Below are 23,556 nucleotides of genomic sequence, written 5' to 3'. Positions count from 1 at the left end.
AGGTGGTGGTTGTGGTGGGGGGCGGGGGGGGCGGGGGAAAGGAAGGAAAAAAAAGGGATTACTGATGTCACCTACATCGCGACATTACGCGGAATCAGCTGCGACGAGTGAGAATGTGTACCGGACCGGGACTCGAACCCGGGATCTCCTGCTTACTAGGCAGGTGCGTTAACACCTGCGCCACATGGAGACAGTGTTACCGCAACTGCGCACACTATCTCGGCACGCCTCAAGGCCGACCCATCCTCCCACCGATCGCCACCTATCTGCAGCCCCCGCCCATTTTCTTCATGCTCGCTACTCCAGATTCACGCAAGAGGGCGGGCGTACTTCAGTGCGGATGCTGCTAGGAAAGAAGAGAATTTGAACGGAGAACTCTGTAGACAAGAGGAGGAAAAAGTTGTGGGGGAGGGAGGGGTGGTGAGAGTGAGCTGCAAAGGAGATAGCTATTATGATAGAAGGTGGACATTAGTTGTCTTTTGAAGTTTGAAAGGATTTTAATTTCTGTAATATTTTGACACAGATTGTTCCAAAGTCGGGTTCCTGATACAGAAAATGATTCACAGAACATGGCACTGGTGTGTAGTGGTATAGAGAGGGTTTCACTTTGTCGAGAATATTTCTGCTGTGTTGTTCAGATAGTTGTGTAAGGGTTGAAGATGAAAGGGAAGGAGTGAAATGATTGAGAAGACGTTACAGCAGACACGGGGTGTGATAATCTATACGCTTAGCACATAGCCACAACAATTGTTCATAGGCAGGAATGATATGGTCGAAATAACGTACTCACGAATGTATCGCACACAAGCATTCATCGCCAGTTCCAGCCGACGTGAGCTCTCATACGAAAGCCCTTGGAGAATAGGATCACCATAATCAAGGATGGCGAATATTAGTGACTCTAAGAGTTCCTCTTTAAGCTCGAGAAGAAATACTTTCTGATGTTTCTGTAACGAATGAAGTGATGCCGACACCTTACAAAATGCAGTTGTTTGTTTAGTCTAGTCGGGGTGATTGTCCAGAATATTCCACGAATTCTTCGCAGAAGAAGAAAAGGTGATTTCTGTGCTCTTTAGAATTATGGGTGGAAGAGATTCTCTGAACTGAGGAGTAATAAGTCTTTTGTGAGCGACTAAGATTGCTTGCGTTTTCGATGCTCTGCGCCCATTCTGATAAGGTAAGGAAGTCAACATTTACGCTCTGGACGGATGTGTGGAGATTTGTTGGGCTTGCACTTAGGTATAACCGAAGGTCATAAGCGTGTAAATGATATTTGCAATGGGATAGTGCAGTACGTCTTACGCATCTTTGTATTCAGTGTACGCCAGTCTTATATGTTTCAGGTCTGCCACGTCAGACTGATCCTTATAGCAGTGTCCAGGGTCTAGAACTTTTAATCGGTGTAAATGTGCTCATTCGAATGATAGGTATCACATGACATCTACTATGCCTCACACAGTCGAACCAAGGTCGAGGAGAGATATCCATTTGTATGGCCGCTACGTGCATGGACTTATATTGTTGAGTTGTTCAGTGATGGAAAGCAGCTTTCTTTATCGCACGTTTCAGATCAGTATGAGGGAGCGGTGCTAGACGGAATTCTCCTCCAGTAATACTCCTCTCCGCTAAGTAGTCGACTTCCAAATTTCGCAATGTTCATGCAGTTACTTATAAAAAGCGAATTTAAAACAACTACACTGTTGTTTACATTAGATTATACAAGCTGCAACACATAAAATAACACCGACAGCAGGGATACGGGCAGTCAAATCGCTGAAATGTTGCAATGTCTGAAATTAATTGCAAATGAAATTAATACAGTAATAAATCGGCTGTTATCGTATAGGGAACACGCTGCAGAAATTCTGCCATAGATGTGTTAACCTGATCGTAATTAACACTCCCCAAATAGTGAAAACAAAGCGAGGACACATATTGAGTTAGATATCGATATCGTTGTTCCAATGAAACAAAACATTGGCCAAATGCTAGCAGGACACGTGGACTGAGGGTTAAGTGAAAGCTTAACTACACAGTTCATCCATTTTGGGAATCGAAAATTTCAATAATTTTTGCCAGTTTTCAGTATAGATAGTGGAAACATATCGGTCACGGGGGTCATGGAAATTCAAAAAAAGGTTCAAATGGCTCTAAGCACTATGGGACATAACATCGGATGTCATCAGTCACCTAGAACTTAGAACTACTTAAACCTAATTAACCTAAGTACATCACACACATGCATGACAGAGGCAGTGTAATGTCTCTTGCAGCGATCTCTCCGCGATATTTTCAGAAATTTTATAAATTATATAATTCAGCACATATCTCGAAATATCTCTTCTTATCTTACCGATTCCTAAACTTTAATATTCGATGATTATCAATGTAAAGTAGTTTCAAGCCCTATTATTCCTTGGAGCTTGCATTTACTCCATGGAATAGCTTCTCTGCTATCTACGTTTACTCTTATGAAAAGAAGGATTAGAATCTTGCCGATTAGCCGTGAAAGAAGGAGGATGTATATGTATGTATTGTTGAGCTAGTCGCCATCTTGATGAGATTCTGTATGAGAAGGAATTTAATACATGAACTAAAGTAAGTGTGTTCGTGTATTATTTAACTGATTATTATTGACAGTGTCTGCTTACTAGGCTGTGTTGCACGGCATCAGTGGGGAACATCTGATTTACACTGGACGAACCTGCCGTTTTGTATGCTCAAGATATCCAGTTACTTCAAATAAATAGGCTAACACTGTCTTACCAGCAGATCTCTGGTCTTCCCCATGTGATAACCGAAAGTTAATAATTATTACAACTGTTTTCAGGAGATCGACTGACAATTTTCGTCGCACCTAGACTTCGAAATTGCTTCACTGTCTTATGGAATTGAAGTTAAGCTCAATTTAATCAGGACAGAACAGTATTGAACTGTGTGAATGTGATAAGCCTGCTTTGTGAATGAAAATTCCCTTAACACACGCATGTTTTTACCATCCTGATCAGTGAAGCTAAATCAGGCCGGTGTGAGAGAGGTTTTTAAATTTTTTTGAATAAAAAAAAATATTAAAGCAGGATTCGAACCTGCGACCGTAGCAGTCGCGCGGTTCCGGACTGAAGCGCCAAGAACCGCTCGGCAACCGTGGCCAGCACGGAAATTCCAAGACCGATCAAAATCTATAAAGTAGTTCCTCAGACTAGCCCGAACGTACAAAAAGAATCAAGCAGGTGACTTCAGTTTACATATGTAGATACAGAATATTTAATAAAATATCTTTTATTTACTTTCTAAAACAAGACTACAACTTAGTAGCGTACGTCTATTATGCTTCTGAAGGTTGATGAATGCAATGTACGGTACTGTATGTTCTAATGGAAAACAGATATTTGTTATCTGATATAATTACAATTTACAAATTTCCGGATTTTTTACATTATTGGTACTGTGAAACCTTGCTTCTACACAAATTTCATGGTTCTACGTCAACGGAAGTACCCTATAGGTTTTCACGAGTGAGTTTTCGAGTATCAAAATGTGTGACATAAATGGCCGTATATTTTGACTGTATTGACTTAGAAGCTTAAACGTTTTACGCTGCCAAGGGGCCATAGGAGTTAATATGTGGCATAAATAGGAACTTGAACGCCAACCTGTTCCAGAGAGAAAGGGGTCTTAACAGAGGGCACACAGATCGATAATAAATGACAAAAAATGTTCTCTTCGTGTGTTGAAATTACAAGTTGACACCTTTCGGATTTTTTCGTTACTGTTGAGCCACGGTTATTGCCATATTTCATGATTCTAGGTCAACGGCAAGTAGCCTACAGTTGGCCCGTTCGGTTATCCTTTCGGTCTAACGCACGGCTTTCCGGAGTGGGAAGGAGGGCCTGGTCTCCGCCACTTGTGTCGAGGTCCGGTGAGCCGGGCAGTCTGTAGATGGTTTTTAGGCGGTTTTCCATCTGCCTCGGCGAATACGGGCTGGTTCCCCTTATTCCGCCTCAGCTACACTATCTCGGCAATTGCTGCGCAAACAAGTTCTCCACGTACGCGTACACCACCATTACTCTACCACGCAAACATAGGGGTTACACTCGTCTGGTGTGAGACGTTGCCTGGGGGGGTCCACCGGGGGCCGAACCGCACAATAATCCTGGGTTACGTGTGGGGCAGCGGAAGGGTGAAGTGAATGCAGTAGTCGTCGTTTGTTTTTTTTTTTTTTGTGGTTTTAGGGCGCACAAATATGTTGGTCCTTAGCGCCCAGACTAAATCATGAATGCACTGCGAGGCACAATGTTAAAACAGCAACTAAAAAGGACAACACTATAAAAGGCACAATAACAGGCAAGGGATTAAAAGAAAACAGCATAATCAAATGTCCTTGGACAGGTTTGTCAAGTGGATAAAACGAAGAACGCGAGCAGCTGCTCCTGGGTCATCCGCTAAAATTTCATCCAGAGTACATGGCAGGCCAAGATCAATGCGCAGTGTATTAAAATTCGGACAGGACGTTAAAATGTGGCGTACCGTTAGCAATTGCCCACGTGGGCAGAACGGCGCCGGCGCAGCCGTCAGCAGATGGCGGTGGCTGAACCGGCAGTGTCCAATCCGTAATCGGGCCAAAACGACCTCCTCCCGCCGAGAAGAGCGTGGTCGTCCAAGCCGTGGGGAGAGGTTTCGAGGCCCGAAGCTTGTTTTCAGTAAGTGTAGACCAATCGGCATGGTTGGTTGGTTGGTTGGTTGGTTGGTTTTGGGGAAGGAGACCAGACAGCGAGGTCATCGGTCTCATCGGATTAGGGAAGGACGGGGAAGGAAGTCGGCCGTGCCCTTTGAAAGGAACCATCCCGGCATTTGCCTGGAGCGATTTAGGGAAATCACGGAAAACCTAAATCAGGATGGCCGGACCCGGGATTGAACCGTCGTCCTCCCGAATGCGAGTCCAGTGTCTAACCACTGCGCCACCTCGCTCGGTCAATCGGCATGCCACAGCGATTAAATGCGCTGACAAATGACCCTGCTAAAATCAGATGAAGGCACACAAAAAGAAGCTGTCCGAGGCTGGAGCACCGCAGCCTTGGCCACGGCATCGGCAGCTTCGTTCCCAGGGGTAACGACATGGCCAGGAACCCACATAAACGTAACCGGAGAACCGTCATCCGCCAGCTGCTGAAGAGAGCGTTGGATCCGGTGCGCGAAAGGGTGAACCGGATACGGATCACTGAGGCTCTGGATGGCACTCAGGGAATCAGAGCAGATGACATAAGCATAATGTAGGTGGCGGCGGATGTAAAGAACAGCCTGATAGAGGGCAAATAGCTCAGCTGTGAAGACCGAACAATGGCCATGGAGCCGGTATTTGAAACTGTGTGCCCCGAGCCGTAGTCGTCGTGGGATTGTGGACCACTGCGGCTGCGGCGGGGACGGAGTCTCTCCGTCGTTTCTAGGTCCCCGGTTAAAATACAATGCAATACCCTACAGTTTTTGATGAGTGAGTTCTGGAGTATCAACATATGTGACACATTTTGATTAGATTGACTTAGAGGTTTAAAATATTTATACTGTCGAGGGACCATAGACCTTAATACGTGACATAACTTTTACCTTGATAGTCTACCCCTTCCTGAGAAAAAAGGGTTCTTAACAGTCAGATAGGCAGTCGGGGAGACGGACAACAAAGCGATCCTATAAGAGCTCCGTTTTTACAGACTGAGGCACGAACCGTAAAAAGGAGAAATGGTTCAGAACGTATATATCGGAATTGAGCAAATGTGCGAATCGTATCCGTGCCCTTCCGTAAGGGCGGTTGCGCACGCAGTCTGGCGGGAGCTCCGGCGCGGTGCGCGAAATTCCTGAATTTCCAAGTTAACCACCGGCAACGCCATTTCTGCAACGCGCCGCGAGCAGAAGCCTTTTTCCCTTTCCTGGGCGCGCATTCATTATTCACGGCTGGCGTGGGATCAGAGGCCGGCCTGAGTGCGTTAGCGGCGCACCGGTACCGCGGCGGCGGAAGCGAGAAGGCGGTAGCGGACCGCAGGCGGAGCGAGTGAGAGGGTGTGATGGTGGGGGAAGGGGGGGGGGGGCTAGCGACGCGCACCGCGGAGGGAGCGAGAGGCAGCGGTGAGAGCGGCAGCGGCAGCGGGACACGCCGGCCGGGCGCTCGCGAGCCGCGGAGCCGAACGCTGCCTGAGAGGCGTCCCGGGCGCTGGCGCAGTCGATAACACGGCCCGGGCACCGCCACCGCCACCGCTGCGATTTCAAACGGTTTGGTGGCCCGATAATTACCGCCGCCGCGCGCACAGCCTGCGCGCCGCGCCGCAGACACACTCGTTCAGAGGGCGGCCATCGCGCTCTGTACACCACGTCTTCAGCAGCCGACACTAGGGCAGCAGGGCTCTCAGAGCGAGAAAGTGCAACTCTACGTTATTTTGTAGGGCAGGGAAAACGATAATCACACGACTTGCCGTGGAATGTAACGAGCACATAAGATCGGTAGTAACGAAGATTTACTGAAAGAATTCTAGGAAAGTGTAGCTCACCTATAAAGCAGACCGCGTATAGAAAACTAGTGCGATCTTTCTTGAGCATTGCTCGAGTGTTTGGGACCCCACCAGGTCAAAAAAATCAAGGCTGTCGAACCCGCGGCCCGCGAGCCACATGGGGGCCCAACTCTCACTCGTCCATTCGTTTCTCTCTCTCTCTCTCTCTCTCTCTCTCTCTCTCTCTCTCTCTCTCTCTCTCCCCATCTCTTTCTTTTTTCTCTTTTATTTTCTCAGCTGTTATTGTTCGTGTTAAGTATATCATGTGCGGCCCAAAAAACACTCGTATTCTTCCGATGTGGCCCAGGTAAAAGGTTGACACCCTTCTATTAAAGAAGGGCATCAAAGCAATTTCATCTTACAATGAACACGCTAACATTACACAGATGCTTCGTGAATTCAACTCGTACCTCATGCGGGGGAGACGACGTCGTTTTCGCGAAAGGCTATCGGGAAAACATGGACCGGCATTTGCTGCTGACTGCAGAACGATTCTACTGCCGCTGAAGTATATTTCGCGTAAGGACTATGAAGAAATATTAGAGAAATTAGGGCTCATACGGAGGCATGAAGGCAGTAGTTTTTCTCTCGCTCCTTTTGCGAATGGAACAGGAAAGGTGATGACTAGCTTGAGCGCAAGAGATCCTCCGAAATTCGCCGTACAATGGCTAACAGTGCATGCGCGTGGATGCAGATGTAAACATTCACCTTATGTAACGCGAATGATGCATATACGTGAGGAACTATGAGTTAGCCACAACAACTGACAGTTGAACACTTCGTTAACAATAGCACAGTGCATTTGCGAATACAGTTTCGTTGAAACTGCTGCGGTCGCAGATTCGAACCCTGTCACGGGCATGGATGTATGTTATGTCCTTAGGTTAGTTAGGTTTAAGTAGTTCTAAGTTCTAGGGAACTGATGACCTCAGATGTTAAGTCCCATAGTGCTCAGAGCCATTTTTTTTTTTTTTCGTTGAAGCATTGCAATGTGAAACCACAAACATTGCTGATAACAAAATTTACATAAATATCAACTATAGTGCTGACAAAAGACAGCTAGGTGAACAGTTAGCATGTGATATTAAGAAAATAAAATGAACTCGCTGATGATGCCGAAATTTCACCGGAACATGTATGGCTGAAAAAGCAGAAAATTTTGTTTGATCACGTCTGAATCCTTTTTCCAAAATACATTTATCTGAACGTAAACACGAACAAAATATGGGTTTTAACACCAAACTGAATAAATGTTTATAGTAATTTTGAAGTAAAACTAACAAAGCCGAAAATATTGTCCTTCAAAAAACATGAGTTGATGCTGAACCCAGTACAGTATCTTATTTGCGTATTAGAAACTAGAAAGATTTACGAAGTGAGTCAAAAATGAGCATTTCAGTCCCTACACATTACAATTGTAGGTAAAAGAGTTCGCAGATTTTCATCAGCTTTAAAGAAAGTAACATACTGTCTAAACAAGAAAGAAAATTAATTGAGGATTAACTCTCTGATAAACTAAATAAGTCACACTAAACTGATTATAATTGCGATCTCGTGGAGAAATTACAGCGTCGAGACACGTCCTGTGGATTGTACATGTAAGATCTCCTTACTATAAATTTCTTTGTGTATAAAATTTTGTGTATGCTTGTATAAAGGAACATATAACTGATACATCGATTACGGACCAGAGAGTCCATACGGCAATATTTATACTATCTGTACAAAAAAACCAGGGCGCGGCTATCAATTTTTTCTTCGTTGTCAGTAGCTCTGAATAATTTCCAATATATTAAGCTAGCTTTCATTCGAAATGTGAATACTTTATTGCAATATCGGTCCACGTATTTATGTTAATAATATTTCTTCTAGTTTAATTTTTCAGATCTTTTTGTGGGAGAGACGCAACAATTCGACTTTACTAATTTTCAATATATTTTTCTGTTATCGTACAACCTGAACCTGTAGTCATTCGAATAAGAAATCCGAGAATTTTGTCTAGTCACATCACATAGAGCGGTTATCAGATCATGATATGCAATTTGCATTATCAAAAATTCCATCGGTCACCATGTTTAGTTGTCCCGGTCCCAACACCAGTCTGGGACCCACGTGTTTTCTTCATTTGATGAGAGAGGCAGCGCAGCAGTGGAAGTAACAGGTAAATTCCCGTGACATAGGGATGTCGTACATGTCTGTGTAATAACTGCCCAAGGTACAGAGCATAAAATGAATTCTATCACTGCAATTAAAATGCGCATTTGTTTATCTTTCATTTGCAGTCAAACTGCTTTACATGGAATGATGTGCGACGTGTATTTTTAGTGAACATCTAATTGCATCCAAATTTAAGATCGCATTATTGTATAACGCATTGTAAATAAGGCTGCTGAATGCCCTAAGTCATCACGTCACGTGGATGCTTGCAACATCCTGGGAAGGAGGTACCATACTTGTAAAAGGCGGTGGTCATCTTGCCTCAGCGCTATTGTTCTGTGCGGGGCTGTAGAGGCAATACTTACCTACCGAGCGAGGTGCAACAGTGGTTACCACACTGGACTCTCATTCGGAAGGACAACGGATCAACCGCCCCTTCCGGCCATACAGATTTGGGTTTTCTGTTATTTCCCTAAAGCACTTAAGGCAAATGTCGGGTTGGTTCCTGCGAAAGTGCACGGCCGCTTTCCTTCTCCAACCTTCCCTAATCCGAGCTTGTGCTCCGTCTCTCGTGGTCTCTATGTCGACGGGACGTTGAACACAAATGTCCTCCGGAATACTTACATCAGTTTTGATGCTAGTCTAGCTGCTCACTTTCAAGACTTAAAAGTTTTCCGTAACGACATTCACCATAGGTGGTAGTTCAGAAATCCACACCGGCCAAGACTGTGGTTTATTCTGCAAGTAGTTCACGAGTTAAGCCGGATCGGACTCCGAGTTATCTGTACTGTACCTAACTTTAACTCATTTTGTTAGTGGAGGCTTTATTTATTGCAATGCTGGTCGATACGTAGATTCGTTACGTCATGTGTACATCAGACTTGCATTTTGCTACGTTAGTGCTGATTTGAATTTGAGAAATTTGAGCTCCGAACGCTGGCTTTGCTACTCATTATGCTGGGGGCTCGAGCTATGTTTGATTCGCTTAATTTTATAGTTGAGTTTCATCACCAGTCAGTGATACAGGGAAAAAACTATGTTCATGAACTTTACCATTAGTAGTTGGAGAACCATATTAAGATTGCTGCACGACTATTCAACCTGACAATATTTAAATCTGATTATGTATCAGAATCAATTTTATTACTTTATTCATTGAATTGTTTTTTGTTATTACCCACTTGAGAAAGACAAACATTGCCGCCACAGTTTTATAAAAGCTTATGTCGCATTGTGATGACTTGGCATTGTGATGAGTCATGTCGTTTCTGTCTGTACAGAAATTATTTGTCAAAGGTTTCTGTTTAAATGCATAAGAAATATTTATAATCGCTTCCTTTTAATACTCAATTTCTGATTTCACTTTAGATATGGCACCATCTATCACCAGACACTTCGTGACCTGACTCCATGTTTCTGTACACGCCGCCATAATCGCGCGACGCTTCTAACTTATCATCTCCTTATATGATCTTTCCTATACCAGTTAACACATTTCTTCAAATCACATTAACCATTCTTAATCCATCTCAACTACCGTCCCATCGTATCTGCCGCAATCTGCCTGCGTGTCTCTCCTACTGCCGTGCGCCGTGCCTGGCGTCGCCCCTCGGTGTATATGCTCGCAAACGTTTCGTAAGACACAATCACTGACAGTGGCGACATGCGGGTCCGACGAATACTAACGGACCGCGGCCGATTTAAAGGCTACCACCTAGCAAGTGTGGTGTCTGGCGGTGACACCACACTACCAACTGAGCTAACCAAGCACGACTCACGCCCCGTCCTCACAGCTTTACTTCTGCCAGTACCTCGTCTCCTACCTTCCAAACTTTACAGAAGCTCTCCTGCGAACCTTACATAACTAGCACTCCTGAAAGAAAGGATATTGCGGAGACATGGCTTAGCCACAGCCTGGGGGATGTTTCCAGAATGAGATTTTCACTCTGCAGAGGAGTGTGCGCTGTGAGGACGGGGCGTGAGTCGTGCTTGGTTAGCTCAGTTGGTAGAGCACTTGCCCGCGAAAGCAAAGGTCCCGAGTTTGAGTCTCGGTCGGGCACACAGTTTTAATCTGCCAGGAAGTTTCGTATCAGCGCACACTCCGCTGCAGAGTGAAAATCTCATTCTGGAAACATCCCCCAGGCTGTGGCTAAGCCATGTCTCCGCAATATCCTTTCCTTCAGGAGTGCTAGTTCTGCAAGATTCGCAGGAGAGCTTCTGTACAGTTTGGAAGGTAGGAGACGAGATACTGGCAGAAGTAAAACTGTGAGGACAGGGCGTAAGTCGTGCTTGGGTAGCTCAGTTGGTAGAGCACTTGCCCGCGAAAGGCAAAGGCCCCGAGTTCGAGTCTCGGTCCGGCCAGGAACTTTCGTTTCGTAAGACGCTTTTGATGGCGTCGTGATGCTATCCACGCCGCTTGCCACGTACTGCACAATATGTATCCATCTGATACAACAAAAGCTTCAATGTTTAATGTTAATGTGGTGTCACTGCCAGACACCACACTTGCTAGGTTGTAGCCTTTAAATCGGCCGCGGTCCGTTAGTATACGTCGTACCCGCGTGTCGCCACTATCAGTGATTGCAGACCGAGCGCCGCCACACGGCAGGTCTAGAGAGACTTCCTAGCACTCGCCCCAGTTGTACAACCGACTTTGCTAGCGATGGTTCACTGACAAAATACGCTCTCATTTGCCGAGACGATAGTTAGCATAGCCTTCAGCTACGTCATTTGCTACGACCTACCAAGGCGCCATTATCAGTAACTATTGATACTGTAATAATGTACCGTCAAGACCGACGTTCACCATTAATGGATTAAAGTTAAGTATTCCACCAGCTACGTCCGTTTTCCTAAATTCTAATTTCCTTGTCCTGTTCCAGACCTCACGCCAGCCTGCGTGAGCTAAAACGCGTGCCTTTCGGCTTCCTCTTGTAACCCGGTGTTGGCTCTCCTGCCGACCCACAACAGTTAGTAATTGTCTTTCTGGAATGGTACATTATTTTACACCAACTTGTCCTTCATGTGTGGTTTGAGTACAGGTTTATTATTTGTCCTACTTTGCATACGCAATGTTCTATTATTTCTCAATCAACAAGGCAGATAATGTAACGAGATATCAGAGATTATCAAAAGTACTGTTGCGTTACAAAATATAAACGAAAACATAATGATATTTTTTTTTCAATTTACGACACATCACTGTAACAGTGTTTTGTTCAGTTACTCGAAAACCAAAGATCTCTCTAGAGAGTGCGTGTGTGACGGAAAATAATTCACATATTGGAGCTCATACCAAGTCTGAAAGGAGGGTATAGTATGAACATCAACAAACCCAAAACAAGGATAACAGAATGTAGTCGAATTAAATCAAATGATGCTGAGGGAATTAGATTAGGAAACAAGACACAGTAGTAAATGCGTTTTGCTATTTGGGCAGCATAATAACTGATGATGGCCGAAGTGGAGAGGATATAAAACCAAGACCGGCAATGGCAAGAAAAGCGTTTCTGAAGAAGAGAAATATATTAATAGCGAATGTCGACTTGGCGTTAGGAAGTCTTTTCTGGAAGTATTTATGTGGGGAGTAACCATGCACGGAAGTGAAAAGTGGATGATAAACAGTTTAGACAAGAAGAGAATAGAAGCTTTTGAAATGTGGTGCTACAGAGAATGATGAAGATCAGATGTGTAGATCGCGTGACTGATGAGGAGGTAATTAATATAACTGGAAAGAAAAAGAAATTAATGGCACAACCTCAGTAGAAGAAGGGATCGGTTGATAGGACACATTCTGAGACATCCAGGGATCACCAGTTTAGTACTGGAGGGAAGTGTGAGGGGTAAAATTTCCAGAGGGAGACCAAGAGATGAATACGGGAAACAGATTCAGGAAGATGTAAGATGAAGAGGCCGCTTGCTGTGTTCGCTGGAGAAGCACTTGTGTCGTTATCCGGTGTGGTCTAGTGGCTAGGATATCTAGCTCTCACCCAGGAGGCCAGGCTTCGATTCCCGGTACCGGAAATCCGCAATTTTGTTGCTCCTCTTATGCTACTCGTCTCGACCTTGCTCGACTGGCTTGCACAGGACAGAGTAGCATGGAGTGTTGCATCAAACTAGTGTTCGGACTGAAGACCACAACAACAACACACGAAGTCTTACCAGCAGTCGTTTTTCCCGCGCATCATTCGCTAGTGGAACAGGTAAGAAGACAAATGGTATTGTTTCAATAAGTACCCTCCGTAACATACCAAAATGTGGCTTCCAAAATACGGATGTAGGACTTTTATGCACATTTAAATGCTTAGTTAACAAGGTCACCTGAATTAATAAAATTTCATGACCAAAAGAATGTAAAAGTGATGCTGTAGTGTGACAAATATTCATTGATCATTACAGTGTAACGACAGGTCTGAAGTGTGTATGAGAAACCACTGCCAAAATGATAAAACTCACTAAATACATTTTCAGGACATTTTCAACTGTGGGGCCGGCCTCGGTGGTCTGCTTCGGTCGCAGGTTCGAATCCTGCCTCGGGCATGGATGTGTGTGATGTCCTTAGGTTAGTTAGGTTTAAGTAGTTCTAAGTTCTAGGGGACTGATGACCATAGATGTTAAGTCCCATAGTGCTCAGAGCCATTTGAGCCATTTCAACTGTGCACATTGTACATGTGTAGGATAGCTTATGTCTGATGAATAGGTATAGAATGATCACCTAGATTTCGTAGACAACAGAAGGAAGGTAGCCGAAAAGCTCCGAGGGAACTATAGATGCCTAGAAAAGCTGTGCATGATGTTCCCTAAAAGCAGCCGAGGCTGTAAGCATACGAAGTACAGACCTTCATTAGCTGCTGCCTACAGGCGAACCACGCCGATACAATTTCGCATTTGGTGTGTTGCGCCACACTACAACTTCTAATAGGCGTAACTCCGAATAAATTTACACGTATTGCTCGGAAACACGTACAGTAACGTTGCGCGGTTAAGTATTGATGAGTCCTTAAATGTAGCCTGAACATCAACCGTTTTCTCAAACACTAGAGTGACAGCATCTACAGGCATGCTAAATACGCTTTTCCCGAGACTTTCATTTTCGTTTCAGCCGTACCGCGCCAGGTGCCGAAGGAGGTTAGCCAGAACCATTGCATCTGTCGATATCCTCTTCAACGACTATGTCAATGATTTGCGTTTTCCTCACATAGTTGCGAGGTGCGTAAGTGGTCATAGTACAAACTGCCAACATCATTAGCACAACCACTATTCTTCGGTGGACGGGACATGGGCGGTTATCGAGTAGAGATTGGATACTATTAGTGGAACGGAACGCATATCACGTTACGGCTTTATGAGATAGCCACCTTGTCCACGATTGATATTTTTGTCAAGGTGCATACTGAAAATAAATTTTTGTCATTTTATTGAATGTAATTTTGGTGATACGACATTGCTTAGAGTGAATCTAGTGTATTTGGCGGTGCGGAGTGGCTGTTTAAGTACACGCACAAAGGAAGGCAGGTGAACGCCACCCTGTTAGCTACGCCCGTCTTGCATTCGAGTCACGTCGCGCTAATTGATTAGTGAGCATCGCGCCCACCAATACAACTCAGGTGCCATGAAACCCAGACCCGCCCCTAAACCTGGCGTTACGTTACGGTCTCCCAGACTGCCGTCGGAACAGCATCGGCGAAAATACGGACACTTCGCGCGTCTTACGGCGCCTGTAAGAGTCTCGTTTAATCTGCGAGCAAAATTTGATCGTAAAAGTTAGATCGTACTCGCAGGTGCTTCTCGAAAGACGTTACATCTAGTTTTCTCGTTGCCTTTATAAGTCTTTTCGTTCTCGTTTATGTGACACGAGAATAGCGATCACCTACACACATATTCCGGAGAGCTGAAGATATGTTGCTGTCGATTTGTTTTCAATATTTCTAAATATTCTTCTTAGGTGAATTGTTTTCCGAACCAACTGATGTGCAGCAGAGGTTAAGACACACTAAGCTCACATTCCAGAGGAGGGCGATGCAAATCCCCGTTTGGCCACCCAGATCTAGGTTTTCCGTGATTCTTCGGAGCTGTTTTAAAAGATAGGGAGTACGCCAACAATCGCCGTACTTTCTAAGAGTTAGAATTCCGTTTGTGATTTCGACTCGTGTTTGATATGATGTTCAGAAGATGTCGTGCGACTTTTCCGCCCTTGGACGTAAGTTAAAGCACCTACTGTAAATAGTGATAAGTTTAGTTTAGGTGCATTGTATGGCAGTATATGCCCAATGCTGGGAAGTTGCACCGAGCCGTGATGGAACACATGCCAGTGCACACTCCTTGCTAATTTGTGGAATGCATTTTTATCGCTACGTAAAACTACTCATAGAAACATATTAACGCTGCACGTCTGTACAATTGCCCCTTAACCGTAGTAGTTTTAGGGCACCAACTCCACCAGTAACGACGTAATGGGTTCGCTTACAGTGGGGAATAGTGTTGTTCCTTGGTACACTTTCAAATTTTCGCCTATAGACAGCCCTGTTGTAGAAGTTTAACATATTTCCTTATTCCATTTTTAAATGACGGCCTTCACTTTATATATTCTGCAATCTTTTTCTGAAATAACACAAAATTAATTTGAAAAGTAAGGTTTTTCGAAATGTGAAGACATGTTCCAAGGTACAACATAGCTATGCACTTAAGGAAACAAATATTTTATTGGAACTTAAAAGCACTGCAGTTGATAAAATCTTATCAGTATTTTATTTAATCGTTTGTTTGTTACATTATTACTCTACTACATACCAGTAACCAGCATTTTGAATCAAATTAAGCAGACATATTATCAAAAACCAGTTACAAGTTAAATACGTTTTGAAATAGAAGCTACTGGAAACTAAAACCACTTTCCATTTTTAAGACATGTAAAATTATTACGACATTAAAGAAACTCAGTTCATACACTATGTGATAAAAAGTATCTGGACACCCCCAAAAACATACGTTTTTCACATTAAGTGCATTGTGCTGCCACCTACTGCCAGGTACTCCATATCAGCGACCTCAATAGTCATTAGACATCATGAGAGAGCAGGATGGGGCGCTCCGCGAAACTCACGGACTTCCAACGTGGTCGAGTGATGGGTGTCACTTGTGTCATACATCTGTATTCGAGATTTCCACGCTCCTAAACATTCCTAGGTTCACTGTTTCCGATGTGATTGTGAAGCGTAAACGTGAAGGGACACGTACAGCAAAAAAGCGTACAGGCCGACCTCGTCTGTTGACTGACAGCTTCCGCCGACAATTGAAGAGGGTCGTAATGTGTAAGACGCAGACATCTGTCCAGACCATCACAAAGGAATTCCAAACTGGATCAGGATCCACTGCAAGTACTATGACAGTTAGGCAGGAGGTGAGAAAACTTGTAATTCATGGTTCAGCGGCTGCTCATAAGCCACACATCACAACGGTAAACGCCAAACGACGCCTCGCTTGGTGTAAGGAGCGTAAACATTGGACGATTGAACAGTGGAAAAACGTTGTGTGGAATGACGAATCACGGTACACAATGTGCCGATCCGGTGGCAGGGAGTGAGTATGGCGAATGGCCGGTGAACATCATCTGCCAGCGTGTGTAGTGCCAACAGTAAAATTCGGAGGCGGTGGTGTTATAGTGTGATGGTGTTTTTCATGGAGGGGGCTTGCAGTCCTTGTAGTTTTGCGTGGAACTATCACACCACAGGCTTACATTGATGTTTTAAGCAACTTCTTGCTTCCTACTCTTGAAGAGCAATTCGGGGATGGCGTTGCATCTTTCAGCACAATCGAGCACCTGTTCATAATGCACGGCCTGTGGCGGAGTGGTTACACGACAATAACATCCCTGTAATGGACTGGCCTGCACAGAGTCCTGACCTGGATGCTGCAGAACACCTTTGGGATGTTTTGGAACGCCGACTCCGTTCCAGGCCTCAACGACCGACATCGATACCTCTTCTCAGTGCAACACCCCGTGCAGAATGGGCTGCCATTCCCAAACAAACCTTCCAGTACCTGATTGAACGAGAGAGTGGAAGCCGTAATCAAGGCTAAGGGTGGGCCAACACCATATTGAATTCCAGAATTACCGGTGGAGGGCGTCACGAACTTGTATGTCTTTTTCAGCCAGGTGTCCGAACACTTTTGGTCACATAATGTATGTTCCTTGTTAAAAGGCCATCTTCTGTTCCAAGGTAAAAGACGGTGTACGACGGACGAAGTACGGCTTAAATGTCAACATGTTACACAGGCTGCAACAGGTATGAGTACAGATATTTCTATTAGTGACTGAGGACAGTGTACTGGACAACATTACATAACTATTTATGTTATTTGCAGACTAATAACTATAACTATTACAAATCATATGTTTTTAGGATGGTTAGTACCTCCAAGTAAATGTGGCAAAAGCAAGCCATTAATGCTTGATTTCCCCTGGGCAGCAGGCCAGGTGTTGAAGTGTGGACGTGTGCACGCAAAACGGTTATTCCATATTGACAGGCGTAGTCCAATTAGAAGTACAGTTAGAACCGTGCAGAAAACATTCGGTATTAAAGTTTGTAACGTGTTCGTGCAAAAGACTGTTCGATGCAGAGAAAAAACAATCAACACACTGATTTGTGTACATGTCAAGGTACCACATAAAATATCTGTATTTATACCCGTTATAAACTGTATAGGCAGTTTTAAAAACATATACATTTTATTCACCATTAAATTCTATACATGAAGAACTGACAACATAGTCCAAAAAGCTTTGGTATGTTTTACTGCACTTAAATGTGTAGTACGGGAAGCGTTTACAAATGCTGCAGAAATCACAACCTCATGTCTAACAACAACAAAAACTGTAGAAAATGGCTGGTACTGCTTATGGCTCTGTCTGGTACGTATTTTTTCTTGTAGTTCTAAAATCAGTCAATAGACTGAAGTACCGTCCGATAAACATACTGCGTTTGAAGAAACACTATCCTCTAGGCACAACATTCTCCCCTACAGTTAACACATTAGTCAGAAATTAACATCTCTGTGCAATACAGGGTGTACAAAAAAGTGTGTCAGAAACTTTAGCGATTCATTCTTGACATTAACATTAGATAAAATTCATACAAATATGTGTCTGAAAATCGTTCCTCATGGGGATATTAATGGAATTCTTTGTACTGACTCCTGTTTGTGTAATTCACCTTAAATATGCGTTTTAACTCGCTTCCTTGTCTACAGTTGAGCGTGGCTCTGAAGGAGCATATCCAAGATGAAGTCGACCTAACACGGTGGAACACACCTAGAGTGTTCCGCATGTACCGCAAAGTAAGGAACTCAGACTGAGAGGATGCATGGAAGCAAGAGCTGGCCACTTCGAGCGATCATTGTAAATGCAAATGTGTGTGATAGATATATCTTTTTTGTGCCATGTATAATGAATCCTTTCATACCACCCTAACGAATGATTTTGGAACCCATTCCCGTACAAACTTCTAATATTTCAATTTCGCTCTCTCTCTCTCTCTCTCTCTCTCTCTCTCTCTCTCTGCCCGCCACGAACGAATTCCTTTCCTGTGCCAACCTTTTCATTTCTGAGTGCACTTGCAGTCTACGTCCCCAATTATTTGTTGGATATATTCCAGTCTTTGTCTTCCTCCACAGTTTTTACCTATACAGTTCCCTGTTATTCCCTGACGTCTTAACCGATGTCCTATCATCCTGTCCCTCCTTCTTGTCAGCGTTGTCCTTATATTCCTTTCCTCGCCGGTTCTGCGCAGAACTTACTCATTCATTACCTTATCAGTCGACTTAATTTTCAACATTTCTATGCAGCATCACATCTCAAATATTACGATTTTCTTCTGTTACCGTTTTCCCACAGTCCATGTTTCACTACCACACAATTCTGTGCTCCATATGAACATTCTCAAAAATTTCTTCCTCAAATAACGGCCTATGTTTGACACCGGTAGACTTCTCTTCGCCAGGAAAGCCCTTTTTGCTAGTGCTAGTCTACCTTTTATGTCCTCCTTGCTCCATTCATCAAGGGTTCTTTTGCTGCCCAGGTGGCAGAATTCCTCAACTTCGTCTACTTCGTAATCCCCAATTCTGATGTTAAGTTTGTCGCTGTTCACATTCCCGCTACTTCCCATTACTTTCGTCTGCCTTCGATTTACTCTCATTTCATATTCTGCATTCATTAAACTATTCATTCCATTCAACAGATCCTGTACTACTTCTTGACTTTCGCTGGGGATGGCAATGTCATCAGCAAATCTTATCACTAATATCCATTCGCCTTGAATTTTACTCCTGCTCTTGAGCCTTCGTTTTATTTCCGTCATTGCTTCTTCAATGTATAGATTGAACAGTGGAGACAGAAGCCTACATCCCAGTCTTATTCCCTTTTTAATCTGAGCCTTTCCTTCTTGGGCTTCCACTCTTACTGTTCCCTCCTGGTTCCTGTACATATTGTATACTACCCGACTTTCCCTATAGCTTACCCCAATTTTTTCGGAATTTCTAACATCTTGCACCATTTGGCACTGTCGAAAGCTTTTTCCAGTCGACGAATCCTATGAACGTCTCTCGATTTTTCTTTCAGTCTTACTTCCATTATCGACCGCAACATCAGAACTGTCTCTGGTGGCGTTACCTTTTCTAAAGCCAACCTGATCGTCATCCAACAGATCCTCAGTTTTCTTTTCGATTCTTCTGTGTATTATTTTTTCCAGTAACTTGAATGCACGAGCTGTTAAGCTGATGTTCGATAATTCTCGCACTTGTCGACTCTCGCTCTCTTCGGAATTGTGCGGATTATGTTTTCCCGGAAGTCCTGTGGTATATCGCCAGTCTCATATATTCTACACACCAAGGTGAATTGTCATTTTGTTGCCATTTCCCCCATTAATTTTTGAAATTCCGATGGGATGTTATCTATCCATTCTGCCTTGTACGGTCTTAAACCGTGCAAAGCCTTTTTAAATTCTGATTTTTATTCTGGTTCCGCTACCTCCTCCCTGTAGACTCCTGTTAACTCTTTTATCACATGATCGAACAAGTCATTCTCCTCATAGAGGCCTTCGATGTAGTCTTGCCATCTATCTGCTCTCTCCTCTGCATTTAACAGTGCAATTTCCACAGCGCTCTTAATATTTTCACATCAAAAATAAATCCCTAAAGCTTCTGAGATGTTTTGTACACCCTGCCGCTGCAGAAATTGTGTGTATTCGGGTGCACAATACAGGCATCGCCGCTCGGCCCTTTATCGTTCAGTGGACAATACAAAATTCAACTACCGATTCTGTCACAATTAGTTAATGGTAATAAAAAGCGGCACGAACGAGATAATGCAGATACGCCGTCACGACCTACCCACCTCCTCTGCCTGCTGCAATTTTTTTTAACTTCTTTTTTTTTACGTGCGCTCCGGGACATGTTAGTAGCCCTCTCCAGGACACTGGGCGTGCTTCGGTGCGTCACTGCAGTTTGTAAATCAGTTTAAAGTCTAACACCGAAACGAAGAAATTGTGTTTCACGCTCTAATAGAATCTCGCGGATAGGATCAGCAAAGGGGGGGGGGGGGGAGATAAGGGGATATTTTTGGCGAGGGACATGGGAAACTGAACGTCGCTAGCGCTACGGAGCAACTCGGTGTTTGGCGCGCTCGCCAAAAATTTAGAGCGCTGACATATTAGTGCGCAATTATTAAAGCCGAATTTTCGCTAATTGCTGTGGCAGTCGATTATTAAAACGCGCAGCGGACCAGAGCGAGCCGGCGTAGTGCGGCCGGCAGAAGTGCAGCCAACCGTGCGCCGTCCAGCGCCAATTACGGCGTCAGTAATTGCCACTAACTCGCGCAACGGCGAGCAGCGGCGCTGTCCGCCCGCCTCATCGGCATCACGCCACCTCGGCGACGCGGGAGCAGAGGGTCTCTGACCTTCGAGACCCTCCCATCGCTAGCGGGATGTATATGTAGATGTACGAGGTTTGTCCGGAAAATAGGTATAAAAGTTGAATAATATCTTTATATTACAAGTTACAGTCACCGCCAGGTGGGACTACTGCCGTAATCAATCCCATCAACGCTCAGTTCGAGTCAGAGTACTCTGCGTGAAGGTGGGAGTGTGTGGCACTTTGTTGACAGTTACCCTTTTTCACCTGCCATCGGCATGGAGCTCTCTCTGATCGAGGAACAGCGCGTCAACATCAAGGTTCTTGCAAAGCTAGGCAAGAATGGCCGTGAGATTTTTGAGTGTTTGAAACAGGTTTACGGAGACAATTCCCCGAAGGAACCAACCGTGAACAAGTGGTTAAAAAGGTTCCGGGATGGCCGAGAAGAAGTGAACGATGACCCTCGCCCAGGACGCCCGTCGACATCGAGTTCCGATGCAAATGTTGAACGAATTCGGGCTTGTGTTCTTAAAGACCGTACATTGACAGTCAGAATGATTGCTGACGAGCTGTCACTCCCCAAAACAATCGTTCAAGAAATCCTGACACAAAAACTTGAAATGAAGAAATTGTGTGCGAAAATCGTACCGAAGCTCTTGACGCCAGAACAGAAAGCAAAGAGGGTTGACCGCTGTGAGGATTGGTTGGAAGCAGAGGAACGCGGGGACTTTCTCAACCGAGTCATCACTGGAGACGAGTCCTGGTTTTACGAATTCGATGTGGAGCTCAAATCTCAAAGCACGGAATGGAAACCAGCAGGAGAACCGAGAACAAAAAAGTCGCGAAAATCAACGTCGAATGTGAAGACAATGTTGATTATTTTCTTTGATTTAGGGACATTGTTCACAAGGAATTTATCCCTCCCGGCCAGAGAGTGAACGGAAATTTTTACGTTGAAGTTCTGACACGTCTCAGAGCTCGTGTGGCCCGAGTTCGACCGGAGTTGGCAAAAGGGGGCAGGGGGATCCTTCATCACGACAATGCGCCCGCTCACACGTCGCTATTTGTGCGCGAGTTTTTGGCCCGAAGCTCAATCACCGTGACAGACCACCCGCCTTATTCACCCGATTTAGCCCCGTGTGACTTCTTCATGTTCCCGAAATGCAAAATGGTGCTTCGGGGGAGGCACTTGCGAGATGTAGAATCCATCAAGGCGGAAACGACACGGCAACTGAACAACATCACAACTGAAGACTTTCAGCAATGTTATCAACAGTGGAAACGGCGTTGGCAGAAGTGTATCGCGTCTCAGAGCGAGTACTTTGAAGGAGACCATATCGTAATACCTGAATAATTGTAAAATAAAGTTATTATTCAACTTTTATACGTATTTTCCGGACAAACCTCGGATTTGCGAGGCTCGCTGGGCCCTGCTATTTGACAACTGCTAAATGAAATGAAATGATCGTATGGCATTGTTGGCCGGGAGGCCCCATACGGGAAATTTCGGCCGCCGAATTGCAAGTCCTTTTTAGTTGACGCCACTTCGGCGACTTGCTAGTCAATGATGATGAAATGATGATGAAGGACACACAATACCCACTCCACAAGAGGCAGGAAAAATACCTGACACCGCCGGGAATCGAACGCGGGACCCCGTGCGCAGGAAGCGAGAACGCTACCGCAAGACCACGAGCTGCGGACAACTGCTAAATAATAACCAATCACTGTCCATTTACGTCATCAATACAGGTGGGTAAGACCAACACCGACTCAAAGGAAGGCCTCGGCGCTTGTTCGTGACGTCACATCAGCTAACGCCAGGTCTGTTGCAGGCAGAAACGCCTGGGCGTGTTTATCACTATACAGGGTGTTACAAAAAGGTACGGCCAAACTTTCAGGAAACATTCCTCACACACAAATAAAGAAAAGATGTTATGTGGACATGTGTCCGGAAACGCTTAATTTCCACGTTAGAGCTCATTTTAGTTTCATCAGTATGTACTGTAATTCCTCGATTCACCGCCAGTTGGCCCAATTGAAGGACGGTAATGTTGACTACGGTGCTTGTGTTGACATGCGACTCATTGCTCTACAGTACTAGCATCAAGCACATCAGTACGTAGCATCAACAGGTTAGTGTTCATCACGAACGTGGTTTTGCAGTCAGTGCAATGTTTACAAATGCGGAGTTGGCAGATGCCCATTTGATGTATGGATTAGCACGACAAGGGAAGACCTAGAACGACGAGGACACCTGCAATGGACGAGGCAATTCTTCGTGCAGTTGACGATAACCCTAATGTCAGAGTCAGGAAAGTTGCTGCTGTACAAGGTAACGTTGACCACGTCACTGTATGGAGAGTGCTACGGGAGAACCAGTTGTTTCCGTACCATGTACAGCGTGTGCAGGCACTATCAGCAGCTGATTGGCCTCCATGGGTACACTTCTGCGAATGGTTCATCCAACAATGTGTCAATCCTCATTTCGGTGCAAATGTTCTCTTTACGGATGAGGCTTCATTCCAACGTGATCAAATTGTAAATTTTCACAATCAACAGGTGTGGGCTGACGAGAATCCGCACGCAGTTGTGCAATCACATCATCAACACAGATTTTCTGTGAACGTTTGGGCAGGCATTGTTGGTGATGTCTTGATTGGGCCCCATGTTCTTCCACCTACGCTCAATGGAGCACGTTATCATGATTTCATACGGGATACTCTACCTGTGCTGCTAGAACATGTGCCTTTACAAGTACGACACAACATGTGGTTCATGCACGATGGAGCTCCTGCACATTCCAGTCGAAGTGTTCGTACGCTTCTCAACAACAGATTCGGTGACCGATGGATTGGTAGAGGCGGACCAGTTCCATGACCTCCATGCTCTCCTGACCTCAACCCTCTTTCATTTATGGGGGCATTTGAAAGTTCCTGTCTACGCAACTCCGGTACCA

General features: G+C 44.7%; 1 non-coding gene across 1 annotated transcript; it reads left to right on the top strand.

The window, feature by feature from the left end:
• The first annotated feature begins 10,980 nt into the window (after positions 1 to 10,980).
• Positions 10,981 to 11,054, top strand: Trnas-cga. Its single transcript has one exon. It is a non-coding gene; the product is annotated as a tRNA-Ser (tRNA).
• Positions 11,055 to 23,556: the final 12,502 nt, after the last annotated feature.

Source organism: Schistocerca piceifrons, chromosome 3 (assembly GCF_021461385.2).
Source record: "Schistocerca piceifrons isolate TAMUIC-IGC-003096 chromosome 3, iqSchPice1.1, whole genome shotgun sequence".
Lineage (NCBI taxonomy): Eukaryota > Metazoa > Arthropoda > Insecta > Orthoptera > Acrididae > Schistocerca > Schistocerca piceifrons.
Note: the sequence above shows the minus strand (reverse complement) of the source record. Positions and strands in the feature narration are given on the sequence as shown.